General features: G+C 42.3%; 1 long non-coding RNA gene across 1 annotated transcript in view; it reads left to right on the plus strand.

Moving 5' to 3' along the window:
* LOC139070376 (uncharacterized) overlaps nt 1-6,521 on the plus strand; it is a 49,929-nt gene extending 43,408 nt beyond the window's left edge. The window contains exons 3-4 of the long non-coding RNA XR_011520904.1: nt 6,199-6,284; nt 6,381-6,521. This is a non-coding gene — a long non-coding RNA (uncharacterized lncRNA). The remainder of the gene's footprint in view (nt 1-6,198; nt 6,285-6,380) is intronic.
* The last annotated feature ends 5,536 nt before the right edge of the window (nt 6,522-12,057 follow it).

Consider the following 12,057-nt stretch of genomic DNA (forward strand, 5'->3'; position numbering starts at 1 on the left):
CCACGAAGGAATTCAGACAGATGCTGTGCAGTGAACCCCCCCCCCCCCCCCCCCCCCTGCCTTCGGATTGGTGGACTTCAGCCTGGCGAGGTCATCAACCTGCAGGAGTCAATGTGCTCTGCGCTTCTCGCTTCTCCCGAGAACTCCCTCCCACCTGTGGCTACAGTGGCAGCTGTAGCCCCCCGGCCTTCCTATCGGAGTATCTAAGTTGTGTAATGTCTGAAGTCTGTTGCTTATCTGTCTGAGGTGTTTTTTTGCAGAGCAAAGCTGCCCTCCTGTTGGGAGAGTAGCTGTGAAGTGCCTTTTTTTCCCTCCTCCCAAATCAATTCCTCATGTAACCCTCTTATCTCTATTAAGGTAGCGCGACTCAGGGTTGCGAATGACCACAGTCACCAATTCTTGTCATGTGTCTTGCCCATGTATGTCTGATCTCTGAATTGTGTGTACTGAAACTCTAATTTCCCTCTGGGATTAATAAAGTATCTTTGAATTTTGAATTGAATTGACTAGACCAGCCTACACAGCAAAATCACTATTGTGACTGTAACGATTCGTTAGTTACATCTTAAGTAATGACCCATAAAATGGGAGATTCCATAGGAAATGTGAAATCAATTTGGTGGATCTTTGAATATTACTTTAACCAGAAGATCAGAACTTTTTATTGCAGGGATTAGACAACACTTCGTATTAACCCAGATACAAGAGAGAGAGAGAGAGTCAGGTTTAAAAAGTTAAAAGATTTATTTCTAAACAATTTAAACAAGACTAACTTTAAACTCTATGTGTATGATGAACTAAGGTGGAGTAAGACTGAGGATGGTGTGTGTGTGAAATATGTTCAGAACCATCAAATCTGGAGAGAGTATTAGTTCTGAGTGGGAGTGAAATGGTGTTTTGCTCTAAGCTTTGGTTTGGAGATCATAACACACATTGAGACGCCATCTGTCGGTCTACGTACCCCAACGGAAGTCCTCGTTTAGATCTGGAATGTCGGGGGTCCAGCTTGGACCCTCTTGGAACCGACGCCTGTAGCTATACAGCGGTTGCCAACCCTTCCAGTCTTGAGTTACTCCCAGGTCACGACAGTTTTATTGGCATCAGCGAGACCCTGAAGGGTCGTGATTGTTCAGCTATTATTTTGAAGGAACCATTGCAGCAAGTGGAACATGCAACAGATTTAATCCTGCTTGTCGTTCGGTTCTTTCGGCTATAAGAGGAAAGCTACGGATTGGCCACTCCGATAACTTCTCTAGAACGCTTTGAACTGAAGTTAAGATGACGTGGGGCATAGTTTTATAATATGGATTTATTGGCGAATCAGGATTTGACAACAAAAGGGGATTTAACAAACACCAACAAAACCACGCCTCGTGTCAGATCTGGAAGGTTCTGATTGGATCAGAAAAAGGAAATGTGCCATGTGACTTTAGCATTGCGTGTGATCAGTCTAATGTAAATATTCAAAGTTATATTACTTATTAAAATACTATCATAGGATTATAATATCAAGTAATTAATATTCTTATTTCACAGATTGATTGAACATTGAGCTTCACATGATTATTTGGACTAACAGACATCATTTAATAGAGTTCTTGGTCTTCTTTCTTCTTTCCTGTGCTTTCCGGAGAAGCAACAGTTTAGATAAGAGCACCGAGCATGAGTGGCCTTGGCCCATATCTTGTAGATTAGGCTTGTGTCAGAAACTTTTGGTTTTGCTTGGGCAGAGCAAATAGAGCATGGCCTTTAGGTCAGAAATGGACAAATCCTCACGCTACATGAAGGTTGGTCTAGATTTCAAGTCTATCCTGGAGCTGAACTATAGAGGAGCAGACTTGGCTTTACCTTGGTCACATTTCTAATAATTCTTCAAATCACACTGACCAATAACACCAGATCAGCCTCAGCTAGTAAAAGTAGTGTAACATCTTTTATTCTACTGAACTGTCTGTGCTGTTTTAGAGGAGGAGATGCTCCTGCGCCATAGGTGACAGTAAACGCATCGACCAGCACTAGCTCACGTATACTGGGATGGATTTGTGGATTCCCTGTGATCCAGGCAGAGGTGATGGGGAAAAAAGGGTTCTCCAAAGGAGAACTGGTGCGACGTTAAGTTTATTTAAGGACTTAACATAATTTGTTCAACATTTTCCACAGGAAAAAATCAAGCAAACACACTGAGCCACTCAGCCACAAAAACAACTAAAATATAGATTTTTTTCTCAATAACAAGCTAAGCGCAGACCCTTACCTCATTCACTGACTCCCATAAACACTCAGTTCTCGCACATCTTTATTTTTCAGTCCAGTTAGACTAAAACTCCATTTATTTAAAGGAATACCAGCTGCTGACCCAACTAATTCATGAATATCTAATAAAACGGGTTTATGAGTTTTATCTGCACTAAAGAACAACCACTATACAGCAGGAAGTGGGCTTTTATAATGGATGACTCACACAGGATTAAATGGGAAAAACAGCATTAATACATGAGATCACAGACTGATTAGGGCCTGAATTACCAGCATCCACAGTTAGTTTTCTTCATTGATGGTTTAGTGGTGGTTTCCAATAATTTTGGGGATGATGGAAAACAGCTGTTTTAAAGGTGTGGGACACTCATTTCATCAGTACATTTGCAGCGGATTCTAGGAGGAAGGAACATGCCTAGCAAGTCGTACGGGGGCTCAGGTGCACTTGCTTCAGAAACTAGCAGGATGCAACATCTGAGGAGAGCTTAACACAGAGTCTCCACAAATAACACAAGCCTGGAGGAGTTCTGCTGTGTGGTGTAGTTGCTAATGCTAACGGTTAGCATCTGCTAGCTGAGATGTTCTCTGCTGTTTCCTGGACGCTAAACCAACAACAGCCTTCCCCGTCGTGAGTCCAGATGGGTGAGTCCATGAATGTTAGTGACAGGGTGACGTAAATCTGCCAGGATTTTCTAATCCTAGAGTTTCACCGTCTGTTTTCTATCAGAAGCTACTGCAGGAGATAGGTGTAGGAGACTATTTCCATGTTCAGCCTGCATGAAACACTCAGAGTGACCCCTTAGAATCAGACATAATCATTAAAAGTGGTTTCTCGGTGAACTACTCCTTTAAAGGCTACTTAGATACCTGCTGCCATTTTGTAAACATCACAGTTAAGTTATTTTAATTCTTGTTGTCTGAACGTTAGGAGACCCCAGACTTCTCTCCCACTAGCCACCTCCACCAGCTCTTCTAGTGGAATCCAAAAACATTCCCAAACCAACCTGGAAATATCTTCTCCTGGAAGAACCTCCATAGGAAGGTGTCCTAGAGACATCCAGACCACATGCTTGACCCACTTCAGCCGGCTCCTCTTCACACAGAGGAGTAGCAGCGCTTCACTGAATCCATCTGGGACGTCTGAGCTTCCAGTCCCATCTCCCTAAGGCAGATCTGTACTTCTCCGTCAGCTCCAGTGTGGAGTCACACACACGCATTGATGGAGATGTTTTCCCTTCATACGTCTCCGTCACCTGGGGAATTCTGCAAAATGGGAATTCTGTAAAACAATTCCCCAACAGGACAACAGAGGATGAAGGCCTTTTCTGGGGTCTCGTCACCATTACAGTCATGCGTCTGGTCCACAAGAACGTACATGTGTTCATGTATTTCAGAGACTTTTTAACCCTGACTCATTTGTCCCAGGTTCTCCTCCAGCTTTTCATTCGGTCACCACCTTTAAACCCACGTTTCTCGTGGATCACGAAGCCTCAATGTAAACAAACATGCTGCCGCCATTAGCTTCTATGGATATGGAGCGATCACTGGCTGATCGTTAGCCACGGCTGGTGAAGGAGTGTTGGTGAGCCGGGGACATGCTGGAGATCAAGTAAACAATGTTGTCTTATCCACCAGCCAATCGTGGCTCATGGCTGGTGTGGTGGAGATGGGCGTCATGAGCTACTAGTTAGCCATGGCTAGAGCCGGGGAGATGCCGTGTATGCTGCGTGTAAACTCCCACGGATTACCAGCAAAAGGAGACCCAAGTCTAAAGGTAACGTTTGAGAAGAAGCCCTCTGTGTTGGAGCGTCTCTTTATCGCCTGGAGAACTACATCGCTGTTAGTAGAGTGTTGTGGAGATAAAGTAAACAACGCTGATTAGCCACTGGCTAGCGGACGAGTGCTGGAGCGTGTTGGGCGAGATGGCAGGCTGCGGGAAGAGAGGAGACTTGAGTAGAAGGACTTTGGAACGGACACGTTGGGACCGGATCGGGAGTTCTGGTACGAGGAAAAGATGAATGAACAACCTGAGGTGAGTCTGGGAGTCAGAGACACTAATCGGAGGCTGGTTTCCAGCTAGTAGCGGGCCGGGGTCTGAACATATGCAGCTTCCTTGTGTTGGACATGATGAGGAACTGACAAATTTGATGTGTCTTTTGATTTAATTGTTTTGTATTCAAACTAACAAGTACAGCAACGGGGTAGCTATTCTTTTCTATTTCTTAGTAGAATTAGCAGACTCCATGTTTCCAAGGTGCACTGCTGCCCTCTGCTGGTTCTTTCAGGTTACAGTCACAGTCCAAACGGGTAACGTGGAGCTCGTATGTCCCTAAACAGCTACTGTATTTTAAGATGGTGGATGACCATGGAGCCTCGACCAAAGTTTATGTATTTAAAAAATGTAAAATTTCAAGTTGAGAGGAATATTTAGAATTCATGTTGGTAAGAAATATTAGTGAAAAAGGACAAGTTTGTGAACTGGAAACACAGGATTTGATAGTAAACAGGTAAAAATATCACACAGTGGGCCTTTAAGGCTGTGTGTGTGTATATATATGCATATACATATATATATATATATATATATATATATATATATATATATATATGCATATATATATATATATATATGCATATATATACACACACACACACATATATATACATATGTGTGTGTGTGTGTGTATATATATATATGCATATACATATATATATATATGTATATGCATATATATACACACACACACATATATATATATATATATATATATATACATATGTGTGTGTGTGTATATATATGCATATATATACACACACACACATATATATATACATATATGTGTGTGTGTGTGTGTATATATATATATATATATGCATATATATATATATATATATATATGTATATGCATATATATACACACACACACTCATATATATATATACATATATGTGTGTGTGTGTGTGTATATATATATATATATATATATATATATATATATATATATATGCATATATGTATATATGTATATATGTATATGCATATATATATATACACACACACACATATATATATACATATGTGTGTGTGTGTATATATATGCATATACATATATATACACACACACACATATATATACATATGTGTGTGTGTGTGTGTGTGTGTATATATATATATATATATGCATATACATATATATATATATATATATATATATATATATATATATATGTGTGTGTGTGTATATATGCATATACATATATATATATGTATATATGTATATGCATATATATATACACACACACATATATATATATATATACATATGTGTGTGTGTGTATATATATGCATATATATATATATGTATATATGTGTATGCATATATATACACATATATATATATATATATATATATATATATACATGTGTGTGTGTGTGTATATATATATATATATATGCATATACATATATATATATATATATATATATATATATAGCTTCTGACACCAGCCCCTAGTGGATGAGGGTGGAACTGCAACTCATGGTACTTCCGGGTTTGTTTCAATTTTGGAGACGCATTGTGGGGGCCTGATTTGGGAACAGCACGGCAAATTTAAACATCCATCGTTGTCTGCTTGTCCACGCAGGGTCGCGGGGAATTTAAGCAATAACTTCTAAAATCAAGTTTCCAGCTCATAAATCTGGCTGAAGGGTCAGAGTGAAGCTCTTTTCCAGGAACCAGAATGAAACAGCTGTATTTACAGCTGTAAACGCTCCACAGCTTATATTTGCCTGTTTTTGTACAACATCCTTATCGACGCCGTTTCACTGACTGCTGCTGTCTGCACACCAGGACAGGAAACCAAAGCAGTGAAGCTGTGGGCTGGAGAGCGAACGGCGAATTAACACTTTAACACTCTGCTCATCTCTGTTTCACTGCACAGCTTTTTATTTCCGTGTCTCAAGAATCAAAGCGTTGGACTTGGGAGCTCCCGTTTGGCCTTCAGCCATCAGCTGGAGTCCAACCAGAGTGAGTGGGTCGAGCTTCGGTGTGTTTACCAATTTGTTCCCAGAAGGAGAGTCGGGAAAAGGGCTGAGCCTGCTTTTATATCACATTTGTTTTCAGAAGCCTGAGATGACGAGAACAGAAGCTTCATCCTGACACATCCGAGTCCGGCATCAAAGCAGCGCTGCGAGGCCTCCTGCAGGCGTCATCATAAACATGTTTGAAATCATAAATCACATTTAGCACAAAGTCTGGCTGTAGGTGAGTTACGCCATGTAAAGTATGCATTCTGACTTTTATGACCTTCACATACACACACACACACACACACACAGACGCATTAAAAATCACTCGACTCTTCCAGTTCCTCCTGATTTTCATCTCCAGCTGCATCAAACTGAATTAACTTTTATAATCACACAACACACATTCATTTTTATTCATCTCTAGATATTCACAATTCTTCCAATAATAAATAAAACTAAAATAAGTTCATGTTTTTGCAACCAATTACACTAAATAATGCAGGAAATATGGCCAGTTTTCAAAAGTCATGCTTAGAATAAAGTACAGTGGTGTGAAAAACTATTTGCCTCCTTCCTGATTTCTTATTCTTTTGCATGTTTGTCACACAAAATGTTTCTGATCGTCAAACACTTTTAACCATTAGTCAAAGATAACACACGTAAACACAAAATGCACTTTTGAAATGATGATTATTTAGGGAGAGAACAAAATCCAAACCTACATTGCCCTGTGTGAAAAAGTAATTGCCCCCTTGTTAAAAGATAACCCAACTGTGGTGTTTCACACCTGAGTTCAATTTCTGTAGCCACCCCCAAGCCTGGTTACTGCCACACCTGTTTCAATCAAGAAATCACTTAAATATGAGCTGCCTGACACAGAGAAGTAGACCAAAAGCGCCTCAAAAGCTAGACATCATGCCAAGATCCAAATCAATTCAAGAACAAAGGTAATTGAGATCTATCAGTCTGGTAAAGGTTATAAAGCCATTTCTAAAGCTTTGGGACTCCAGCGAACCACATTGAGAGCCATTATCCACAAATGGCAACAACATGGAACAGTGGTGAACCTTCCCAGGAGTGGGCGGCCGACCAAAATTATCCCAAGAGCGCAGAGACAACTCATCCGAGAGGTCATAAAAGACCCCAGGACAACTTCTAAAGAACTGCAGGCCTCACTTGCCTCAATTACGGTCAGTGTTCACGACTCCACCATAAGAAAGAGACGGGGCCAAAATGGCCTGCATGGCAGATGTCCAAGACGCGAGCCACTGTTTGTCATGGTCTGTGCTGAGTTAAACTGTTGTGCTGAGTCTTTCTGTGTGCAGGTGGGTGTGCCCGGAGAGCAGCTGCTGCCTATCTGCCCATCAGTGGTCAGGGGATTTAAGGAGCGTCGGGACAACTCATCAGTGCCGGATGGTATTGGGAATTTCTCCTCCACCAGCCAGCCTCCATCATCAAGAAATAGACTCATCGGATTCAAACCCCGCATGCCAGCCCCGTCGCTCGCCCCTGACCGCCTGCTCTCCAGCCCCCACCTGCCAATCTGGACATCTCAGACTCTGATGCTCAGCTCCCAGCCATTACTCCTGACTCTCACTCGACTCACTCAGCCAGCCTTGACTTACCCTCCTCTCAAAACCTCGACAACCTGGAAACCGTAAGCTGAATCCCATAACTCTTTAAGCTGCCAATCTGCAATTACTCACTCCTGTCTCTGCTTTAGAACTCCACCAGAACCACCCGAACTCCGACCTTCATCTTCACCTCCACCGTACAAAAATAAACCTTTTTGCTTACCTTCTGACTTTGTGTGTGATTCTGCATGTTGTGGGTCAAAACACTACAACCCAACATGACACTGTTAAGCAGAAAGAACATTAGGGCTCATCTCAATTTTGCTAAGAAACATCTCAATGATTGCCAAGACTTTTGGGAAAATACCTCGTGGACTGATGAGACAAAAGTTGAACATTTTGGAAGGCAAATGTCCCGTTACATCTGGCGTAGAAGTAACACTGCATTTCAGACAAAGAACATCATACCAACAGTAAAATATGGTGGTGGTAGTGTGATGGTCTGGGGTTGTTTTGCTGCTTCAGGAACTGGAAGGCTTGCTGTGATAAATGGAACCATGAATTCTACTGTCTACCAAAACATCCTGAAGGAGAACGTCCGGCCATCTGTTTGTCAACTAAAGCTGAAGCCATCTTGGGTGCTGCAGCAGGACAATGACCCAAACACACCAGCAAATCCACCACTGAATGGCTGAAAGTCCTGACCTGAGTCCTATTGAGATGCTATGGCATGACCTTAAAAATGCGGTTTACGCTAGAAAACCCTCAAATAAAACTGAATTACAACAATTCTGCAAAGATGAGTGGGCCAAAATTCCTCTAGAGCGCTGTGAAAGGCTCATAGCAAGTTATCGCAAACGCTTGATTGCAGTTATCGCTGCTAAGGGAGGCCCAACCAGTTATTAGGTTCAGGGGGCAATTACTTTTTCACACAGGGCAATGTAGGTTTGGATTTTGTTCTCTCCCTAAATAATAAAAACCATCATTTCAAAAGTGCATTTTGTGTTTACTTGTGTTATCTTTGACTAATGGTTAAATGTGTTTGACGATCAGAAACATTTTGTGTGACAAACATGCAAAAGAATAAGATATCAGGAAGGGGGCAAATAGTTTTTTACGCCACTGTACATCAGACACATATTTTAGTTGTGCTGTCAAGAGATTTAAATAATTCAGAGATTAACTAATTGTGCTCAGTACTTAATCCCTGCAAACAGTCAACGTCGCATGGACAGGCAGATCATGTCCATATTGAGTCCCAGTCCAAACTAGGTCTTTGCACACAAGGATGCTCGATATGGGCTTTTTTACGGATATCAGAAATACCAATACTGTCTGACTCTTAATTTCAGATATCGATATAAATCAAAAATCCGATATTTTCTAATAATAAATGTTGAGGTGTTTTCATTTTTATTAGTTACATTATTTTAGCAGACATCGATATATCACAACAGAAGCCGTCCAGCCATTTACATTCTGCTGAGACCAAGGCCGGATTATAATACGGGCAAACTGGGCACAGGCCCAGGGGCCCACAGCCACAAGGGGGCCCACGCGAGCAGCAGTCTTTTTTTATTTTAATTTTATTTCTTTGTGCAGCAGTCTTAACATTGGAGAAAAAAGTTGACCAGTAATTAAACTTGCGCCTACATTTTCTAAGTTAACACACATTTCTTTTAACAACGGTAGTTTCTGCATCTTTACTGTTCCCCTGCTTCAGCCCCCTATCCCTGCGCAGCGGCCGCAAACTCACTGATGCGCCTGCAGCCTCTCAGAGTTCCTGCTGCTCTAAACATTAAAATAATAATTTCATTTTCTGTTTCTCACTTCTGATTAACTTCAATGGTGTGTGTTTGTTGCAACCACCAGGTACAAAAACTAGCTTGTTTTTATTTGAATATTTTTTTGTCCTGCCTGTTTATTATCTTCCTGCATCTCCTCTCAATCCTAAAGAGAAACTGCTACCTGGGTTCATATATATTCACCTTATGAGTTACCTTTGAACTGCAGTTCTAAAAGATCTACTGACCGCTAAAACAGCGGAGTGCGCGCCGCACGCAGATCGCATCGGTGCTGTGAAACCACCAGAGGACGAAACAGGTGCCCCGCTCCGCAGCAGCAAGACGCATCAGACACAAATAAAAGGCAGAAAACATAAAAGGAAATGAGCCGACATGAACGATTGCATGTTAAATTTGTTTTTGAGGTGCCGACACCTAATTTGATAATGTTACTGTGGCCGTGCTCAGGACGCAGATGTCTAGAGCGCGTCAACGACCAGAGCTCTGCGCCTCTCAGCTCTAAAGAAGCCATAGTCTACATAGATAATGTAATATAAGTAGAATCAGGATCTTTTTTGGGCTAAAAATAGTCTACAACTCATCTTCCCTAATATGTTTGTGGCCCTGCGGATTTTTCTAACTCTACCAGTTACAAATTGTGAAGGGGAACGATCATTTTCACAAATGGTAAGAACAAACAGACAGGAGACAAGATGAAGAAGGAGACAGGAGACAGGAGGAAGGAGATAGGAGACAAGAGGAGGAAGGAGACAGGGTTACTTACCCCTCTCGTTGGTTCAATCGTGTTCAGTGTCTGAATCCAGAAGGCCTCTCTCTCTCCTCATGAGAAGGTTGATGATGCTTACAGAGGGAGCTCAGATCTTTTCAATCGCCCAGAGTCTGAGGGATGCTGCTGAGCCGTGATTTGCTGCAGGTAATGGTGGACCATTGCATAGTCGACAGTTTTATTGGGAATGGCAGGTTTATGCTGTTAGATTCTGATATTAGGATCTTGTGTCTGTCCTACATATGCCGTCCTGCAGGGCACTTCAGAAATCTGGTCGTTTTTGCCCGTGTGCGGGTGGGTGAAGAGCTTTGTGTCAGATGGGTCTGAGCACCGTGTCCACAACAATGAAGAAAAGAACAACAACTGCTGGATGGGTGCCAGGGTTTGGGGGTTTCTTTGTTCCAGAGGGCACAAGTCGGTCAGAGAGATTTTATGAATGACTAAATCCACAAACACCAGAATCTAAGAGCCATGCTGAAATTCACTGCAGGTCATAGGTCACTTGGTTGATGATGTTATGGTGGCACAGCAGTTAAGCGCTCGCCTCGTAATCGGAAGGTGTCGGGTTAGAGCCCTGTTCAGTCTGTCGCTGTCGTTGTGTCCTTGGGCAAGACACTTAACGCATCTTGCCTGCTGGTGGTGGTCGGATGGACCGGTGGCGCCTGTGCTCGGCAGCCTCGCCTCTGTCAGTGCGCCCCAGGGCAGCTGTAGCTACATCGTAGCTCATCACCATCAGTGTGTGAATGGATGAATGATACACTGTAGTGTAAAGCGCTTTGGAGTCCTCTGACTCTGAAAGGCGCTACACAAGTCATTTATCTTCATCAAGCACGCTAGAATTTTGGAAGTGATCAACCATAAAGGTGCAGCTACTCACTACCGAGTTCTCGTTGTCGACCTTGATTTCTGTTTTGTTTTTTTTCCCAGAGTTGTGCTCTTAAGCTTTTCATAGAGACTGTACACATGATGACAAAAAATCACCTTTAAAACATTCACACATTTTTGCCATCTTGCACTCCCCCAGGTAGGGCTGGGAATCGAAAACCGGTTCTTGTTGAAAACCGGTTCCCATTGTTTCAACTCCTAGGAGTCGTCCTCCACTTTTGCAAACTTATCAAATCCAGTCAGCACGAAAGGCGTCACCACGCACGCTGTGTAGTTTCCGGAAGCAGGAAACATGCTGCAAGTGGCACTAACGCTCAACAAAATGCATCACAACAAGGTAACTTGCAATACTGTAGATATTTTATCAAGAGAGGAAACACTACAAACTCGCAAAGGCATGTGGGCACCACCGCGGTACCCTAATGACATTACTGATGTGTTTGGACCCGCTCCGGACTAGTGAATATCCGTGCAGCAGCAGCGGTGACCTTCTCACGTCTTCTCCCGTTAATACTGCAGGTGACTGATCAACTAGCACTGCCTATCATGACAGCGTCATTAGCCACACAGCTTCACACTAGCAGACTCCAGTGACTAAAGCCAGACCTGCGGTGAGACTTTTCCCACTCTGCAAAAGCTACAACAACCCCGAACAAGAAGATGACTCTACTTTCACAGGGAGCATAAAGGAGAACAGTTGGAAATGCCATTCCCAGCCAATTCCCGGTAGATTATCATAAA

Source organism: Nothobranchius furzeri, chromosome 6 (genome assembly GCF_043380555.1).
Source record: "Nothobranchius furzeri strain GRZ-AD chromosome 6, NfurGRZ-RIMD1, whole genome shotgun sequence".
Classification (NCBI taxonomy): domain Eukaryota; kingdom Metazoa; phylum Chordata; class Actinopteri; order Cyprinodontiformes; family Nothobranchiidae; genus Nothobranchius; species Nothobranchius furzeri.